The sequence below is a fragment of the Drosophila virilis genome, chromosome 3 (assembly GCF_030788295.1).
Source record: "Drosophila virilis strain 15010-1051.87 chromosome 3, Dvir_AGI_RSII-ME, whole genome shotgun sequence".
Lineage (NCBI taxonomy): Eukaryota > Metazoa > Arthropoda > Insecta > Diptera > Drosophilidae > Drosophila > Drosophila virilis.
In genome coordinates this window covers 8,651,325-8,659,257 of record NC_091545.1, presented here as the reverse complement: position 1 = coordinate 8,659,257, position 7,933 = coordinate 8,651,325, and positions in this window count along the sequence as shown.

The window sequence follows — 7,933 nt, the reverse complement described above, 5'->3', positions numbered from 1 at the left end:
AACATTTTGTGTCTGGTTTCCGGCATTTTTGTGCGCCGTTTAAAATTGTTTCCTTAGATACAAATCTCTGGCAGCAACAAATTTCGTTTTACAGACATTTGAATGCCAATTGCAAGCAAATTGCCGCCTGCGGCACCAACATTTAAGTTCTGCGCCCCTTGCCCCTTGCCCCTTGCCCCTTGCCCCCCGCCCCTTGGCCCCGGAAACGAGCCAACAACAACAATTTCTCTAGTTTTGAGTTTTCGAGAGCGAGTCAAAGAAATTGCCGGCGAGCAAATTGAAAATGTGACCACGTTTGCCAGATGGCCTGTCTATTTAACTAGGCGAGCATGGACCATGCTCAGAAATAATATTTCTACGTGGCCAGCTTTGAATTAATTAAATGAAACGCATAAATTGCTTGGCGCAAGTTAAGAAAGCAGAAAACCAAACTAAAAGTAAACAAAGTTGAAGTTAAAGACGGCTTCAAGAAATGCGCTATTAAAAGTCCGTACAAACTATACATATATAACATATATTTATCAGTTTGCCTAGTTTGGCAACTTGTATTAATTAAGTTAATCGTTGTGCTGGTTATTATTTATTTATTTTTTTTATGAAAATCGCATAGAAAGGCGATGTTGAAAGATGGAGTTAGTAAGAGAGTGTGAGAGCGAGATATAGAATGTGGGTATACAAGCGAGAGCATAAAGAGAGAGAGGCGAGAGAGAGAGAGAGAGAGAGAGAAAGAGAAAGAGGGAGAGAGAGAGAGAGAGAGAGTGAGGAAGAACAAATGAGAGGGAGAGCAAGACAGAGAGTAAAAGGTAGATATAGAGAAACAGAGAGCAAAGAAAAGAGGAAGTGGGAGAACAAAAGAGAATAAGAGTTAGAGAGTAAGAGTGAGAGAATAAGAGAGAGAGTAAGAGTGAGAGGGAGATAGAGATAGAGTGAGAGCACACTTATTCGTATATAAACACTTTAAGTATACAAAAAAATAAATAAAAAGATATAATTTAGTTTTTTGTTCTCAGCTTTTGTTTATAGTAAAATACTCAATATATTTCCTATTTTTTTTTTTTTTCTATTTCTGAATTTTCGTTATTCATGCTAAAATATCTTATTTTAGGTGCAGAAAAGTGCCAGCTTTGAGGCACGCTTACTTGACATTCGATGGATTTATTAAACATTCAATATTGCAATTCTCGAGCCAGAACACTTTTTAGCAAACACATTTTGTGACTACCCCAAAGACAGCTTCCACAATTCTGCCTAGTGTTATTTGTTTGGTTGTTCCATTAAATTAGTGGAACATTTCACATTTAACGCATATTAATTTCCAACTAACTTATCGCGCGAAGCTCTTCCAGCTGCACATCTCATTTGGCGCGTTTTTACTTGTTTTTGCCCCGGCGGCACATTCAGTTGTTATCAGCGCCGCTTGTTATCATTTGATATCATCGCCGATGCGCGGAATGGGGCTGGGAGTGGAGTTGGGGAGGGGGGGGGGGGGGGGGTGGGGGTGAAGGCGTGGCACTCCCACAAGCAATTGATATTGGGCCGCGATTGCCTCTTGCATTGATTTCTTGAATTTCAATCAAAGTTCAACATGACATGGATTTTTTTTCCGCTCTGATTGTATATTCTTTTTTTTTTTTTTTTTTATTACTAATATTCCTTTTATTTCGTTTTGGTTATGGGAAATGTTGTTGTTTTTTTTTATTTCTGCTGCCATTCAACGTTGCGTTCAGTCGAGCGTCGGCATTTTGGGCACTAACAATTAAAAGTAACGGCAGTTGACGCTACATTTAACGGTATTTGCATTCATATATACGAATTTGAGTGTGCCTGTGTGTGTGTGTGTGTGTGTGATGAACTCTTAATAAAGAGATAGCCAGCTGTAAAATTAAATTTTATGTTGCAAAAAAAAAAGGAAACAACAAGAAAAAATGGCACACACACCTGTCCTTAAGCTTTCAGTTCATTAATAGCAGGATTGCATGCGGCAACAACTATAAAAACAACTGCAAAAGGCACTTTACAAGAGCGAAGCACAAACAGTGCAAGGCTCGAGGCAGCTTGACTGGGTGATACCCTGTACTTAGTTTTGTACATTCGTATTTAGGCAAATAGCGAAACAACAATTACTCAAACAGTCTTATTTGCTTGCTCTATCATTTACAAGCTGAAAAAAAGAACAGCTTACTTGAGCTCATGAAAATCGCATAGAAAGGCGTTGTTGAAGGGGGAAATATAAGTAGGTTCGGTGAGAATGCTATGGAGCAGTTTGTCGGGAACATGCAAAGGGACCTAAAGAGAGATATAGAAGCAATTAGAAAGGAGGAAATGCGAGAAAGAGAGTGAGAGAGAGGCAGAGACCAAGAGGGGGACACAGACACATAAACAGAAAGAGGCAGAGAAACGGCAGAGTAAAAGACTGAAAGAGAAGCAAGAAGAGAAGAAAAGGAAGAGAGAGATTAAAAGCGAGAGAGAGAGTGAAGCAGAGACAGATATAGAGACACAACTAATAGAGAAAGAGAGAGAGTCCGAGAAAAAGAGAGACAGAGCGACAAAGGGAGAGATGTAAGGAAAATCGCTGTTAAATAGACAGAGGGACAGAGAGAGAACGAGGGGGAGAGAGAGAGAAGAATAGAGAAAGAGAGAGGTAAGCAAAGTGTGAGTAAAACATCATAAGCAAACAGTGATAACTAAGAGTTTTATCGAAATCATGCAAGTACCTGATTTCATGAAAATCGCATAGAAGGGCGTTTAGTTGATTTGCAGCACAGCAATGCAAACACAAACCTTTTAACCCCTTTCAGTGGACATAGGGTAGACCAAAATAAAATCGATTTAAAAATCTAAAAACCTAAAGGTTTTCATTAAGGCTTCGATTGGGTTTGTTGTCGAGCTGCAATTGAATGTTGCAGGTGGAATTGAATTGAATACAGCCTCAAGAACTCATTTGCATTCCCAATCAAAATAGTGTTGAGCGGAATCGTTGCGCTTTTGTCTTTTGGCCCTCGAAAATCTGCTCTTGCTCTTATTCGGGCTTTCAGCTCGTTATCGTCTTGGCAACAGCAACAACGACAACAACGACAACAACGACAATTTCTTGTTGCTTGTTTGTTTGCCAGGCCGCAGAGACAGCAAACAGCAGAAGCAGACAGACAATTGGTTTGGGGGAGTCAGTAGGGTAGACGGGGTAGATAGGGCGCTGGAACTGTTTCCGTCTGCATTTGTTGTCAACGACAGGCGAGCACTTTAGTTGTGCACATTAAACGTAGCTGCCGTGCATGCCACGCCCTCGGCCCCGCCCCAACCTAGCCCACTTTTGCTATTCGTGTGTGTGTGTATTTTTTTTTTCTTATGAAATTTTCGAGTGAATTGCTCGTTTATTCATTAAATTACAAAGGAGCAAGCGAGCGAACAATGCAATTTGCCATAGCTAGAGCACTGGCACACCCGCCCGCCTCCATTTGCCCTGGCGCCCCGCCCACTTCAGTGCCCCACCAGCCCATCGACATTTGGCAGTAGCAATTGCAAATGCAATTGAAGTTTTACTCTTGCGCTGCTCTTAAGCCGCTTAATTGCTGCCAAATACTCCAACCCTCCAAACAGCTGAATGCCTCATAAATCTTCAGAAAGTGCTCCTCCATTGTGGCTGCAAAATATCGCTCCTACGCAGAGCTGATGAAACGAGGCGTTAATAAGCCCCTATACAAGTGCCGAGCACAAATATGCTGCAACAAGATGCTTTGTTCAGCGCAAAGTATGCTGTTGTCATGACTGCAAATATGCAAATTTTGATCTGTATCAAGGCTAAAAGAGCCTTCGATAAATAAGTTTTACTTATATATGCTCAGTACCCAGTCGAACGGGAAGTATGCATTAACTCTAGTACAACTCCAGCTAATGGCAAATTATTTGAAGATTGAGCTCTGGCATGCTTTGCGTAGAATTATCTTTTTTTTGCGTGTATCGATAATTATCGATAGCTGACCTTGATTTTGGCTTTTCGATTATAACTGCTTGAGATAGATTCTTATCCTTGCTTACCCAATCCACGCGTTATCGATAAATGTCGAGAATTGACTTATATTTCAAACACATCTCTTGATGACTAAAGTAGCTAGAGAAAACAAAATTGGTATGTAAGTTCTTATCGATAATTATCGATAGCTTACCTAATTTGATATGTGCATCTATATGTTCACGGTACTCGCTATTGCAAGAAGTATGACTAATATGCTCTTATCGATAATTATCGATAACTTATCTCAATTATCGAAATCGCTTGTTTTCTTATTTTGCCCATAAAAACACATAATTTGCCTAAGGTGAAAGCATATACAGATCGAAAATATTTAAGTTTAAAGATACTTTCCTTGTAAATTACGATAAAATTTCCAAAGCTGCGCAATCAAGTTCAAGTCTTTCCTTATACAAAAATAGAGACATTCCTTACTTCTGGCAATTCAAAATAAAAGTGAAGCGACGTGTCAAGACAATAATACACGCTGAAAGGGGCAAAGGCAGCGGACAACGCCAAGCTTCTCATTGTGTGGATTGTTTGCTAATGCGCCAGCCAATTGAATAGAGCCCATCAGCAGCTCGCCCAGCTGAATAGACTTTATTTATTGTATTAAGAAACGGAAAAAACTCTACTTACTTTGCTGCTGCTTTTCCAGCTGGACATTATCATGACGAATACCTTGTGGACGCCGCGCTCTGTGCTGCTGCTCGCAGCTCTACTCTTTGCCACAGCGAATGCCGCGGCTGCCGCTTCGAGTGCCTCATTAGCAGCCAGTAGGGAGTCCGGGCTGCCGGCTCAAAGTGTGCTGGCCCTGGTGCCGGCAGCAGGTAAGCATCTGCTACTTTTTTTCTTATGCGCGCGCGTTGCAATTAAGCTTGTTTATCACGCATACGCACCGTGGCACATCACTTGGCTTGCCTTGAAAGGGGGGATGCGTAAGAGAAGGGGTGTGGGGGGATGTTGTCAACGAATGCGTAATTGGTCTTTCGTTTGCTGCATTTAGTTGCAGCAGTTTAGTTTTTGTGTGTCGCCACAGCTATCAAAGAAAAAATAGAGAAAAACCCCAAAAATAACTCAAGTGTCACTCGCGCATTCCATGAGAGCGAGCTGCAGAGCAGCAAAGAGCTCGGCACAGTAAAGACTGGCTACAAGTGACGGCAGCTGACATGCCGACAGCCGACTATATCAGACAGATAGATGTCTATATATAGTCGGCTGTTGATGCTGATCTCGAGTATATATATAATGTATATACCTTGCCAAAACTATTCACTTCCTTAGCATTGCTTTCTATCTATATCTTATCAAATCTTATCAACTATGGACTACAATATAATGTAGATTTATTGGAAGAATCGTTCATTTCATAAATTTAATATTTTTCAAAGCATCTTCTACAAACTCAGCATTAACGAGCTTCACTTATTTCCCAGTCTAATTGCAAAGTCTTATCAAATCGTACGCCTAGCTATAGCTGTAATCGTTTGTAAAATAATGTTGTTGACGGACGCACTTAGCTAGTGTTTACTGTGCTCCTTTAGATCGCCGTTTGCATTGTGCGTCGTTTTCAACTATTTTTAAGCATTCGTCTCATGCGCTGCGGTTGCCAGCAGCACTTGACAATTGCTGTATCCGCTTGCCGCTTCTCGTTCTTGTCCCTGTTGTTGTCCCTGTTGTTGTTGTTCTTGTTGTTGTTGTCGGTGTTGTTGTCTCGCCCTCATCCGCTTAAAGCTGCTGCTTTTGCCCGGCTTCCGTTGCAGCATTTTGATGTCACACTCATTCATTTGTCACGCATCACAGTTGCCGTTGCTGCTGTTGCTGGTTTGTTTACAGCTGTTGTTGTTGTTGTTGCTGCTCAAGAGTGCGAGTCCGAGTTTATTCTTGGCATCATTAAGCGTCGCTGATAACACTTAACATAGTTATGCGCGCATATGGCAGCGGCATGTGGCACATGCTCTGCCCGGCTCGGCTCTGCTCGGCTAAATGCCAGCCAGTTGTCATTCACAAAAAAAAATAAATGTAAATTTCTAGTGGTCACGTGATGCTGCAACAACAACAGAGAGAGAGAGAGAGAGGCAGGGAGGGGTAGCTAGAGGGGGATATAAACTAGCAGAGACTCAACAACTTTCGCTTTGGCTTTTCGCAAGTTGTTCGCTTTTTGTTTTCGCTTTCACAGCTGTCTGACATTTTGGGTCAGTTGTCTCATTTATTTGCCGCTTCTCAACTTTAAATGTGATTTATTGCACGGCAGCAAAAACACAAACAGCGAGAAGCGAGGGGGGGAGGGTGGTTTGGCGCCTGTGAAAGTTTTTGCGCGTTGAACACGGCGTATGATTAACGTCAACGAGTCGTATGCACAATGCGAGCTGCAAGTTGAAAACTGATTTTCAAACTGCAACAAAAGTATAAAAATAATTCAAATAACTGCGCGCAGCGACACATGGAAAAGCTGTTAATGTCCAATTATGAATAAATGCGTCCATCTCAAATTGACTCAGCCGGAAAAGTAGTTTCCTTTTCAAGCCAAAGAAAGTGTAGTGAAAAAAATTGGGCAAGTTCTCTAAAAGTAATAATGTGGAAGTGCGGAAAATGCGTCAAGAGTTATTGGGATTACGTTCAAAACAATTACGAAGACACGAGGAAAAGCAGGCTATGTTCGATTACGAGCCCAAAAATGCATGCAGCCCATATCTCAAGCAAGGTCGGGGTATTCCGGCTAGTACTTAATAATTTAAATTGCAAATACTTACCAGCTATTTATATATAAAAGCTGTCAAAACATTCGTTTGTTGAACCTGCCTTTTTCTCATCAACTGCAAATAGGACTAAATTTTGGCGTATCCTTGACTATCCTTTTGATTTGGCCATAACGAAAATCCTTTGGCAATTGCAATTGATTTTTCATTTACCTTTTTTTTTTACGTTTGCGTTTCTTTGGATTATCAAACAATTTGATTTCCGTGTTCATGAGAGTGGGAGAACTGCCTGTCTGGGTTTATTTTTTGTCTTTCCTGATGCCATCACAGGGCGTATATCCGGAGCGTTCCGTTGATTGCCAGCTCGGCATCAATAGTTGTTTAATGCGAGTGGAAGGCAATGCCATTTTGCCTTTTGTTTGGCCATCAAAGTCAGAGCAAGTTGTCTAATGACTGCAATTTGATACGCTTATCAATGATTCATTTGGCAATCACCTGAAAGCGCACTGTAAGCCGGCGGACTACAGAGTTGGCTGCTCATTATTATAGCAATTGCATTTGACAGACACAAAGCAGCTGGTTAAACTCAAACTCAAACTCAAACTCAAAGTCAAATAAAATAAAGGCGCAGTCTGAAGGAGCTCTGCCCAAGAGCTGGGCACAGACAGCGCTTAGACTTAAGACTTATCGAAATTAAATTTCTTGTTTAGCAGACACTTAAAAGAGCAAGTTCACTTTTTTCTCGTCTTTCTTTTTTTTTTTTCCTCCCGGGCGTAGCACGCGGCAGTTTTCTGCTCTACCAATTAGCAACGGCCATAAATTCTGGCGACTACCCCTGGCTGGAGCTGGAGCAGGAGCAGGAGCAGGAGTTACTTGTAGAACAGGAAATCGACTCCGGCTGGCTGGCCGCAATGGCAAATGAATTTCAGGTATGAGCCACTTAAATCCATATCGAGCACAGATAAACCCCGACCCTCTCTCGCTCTGTCCGAAAAAAAAAGAAAATAAAACATAAATCACGCGCTTTTTTCTTGTTGCTGCCACACACTTTTAGGGCATTTTAAACTTTTTTCCGGCTCAGATGTCTATCAGTGCACCGGGTTCACGAGCACGTGACCACGTGCTGGACACGCTCCACTAGCCAGAATTCCATTTCCAAAGGACCAGTCGGTCGTTGGTCGTTGGTCGTGAGCTCAGTGCATTCAGTGGAACAGAACCATATTTG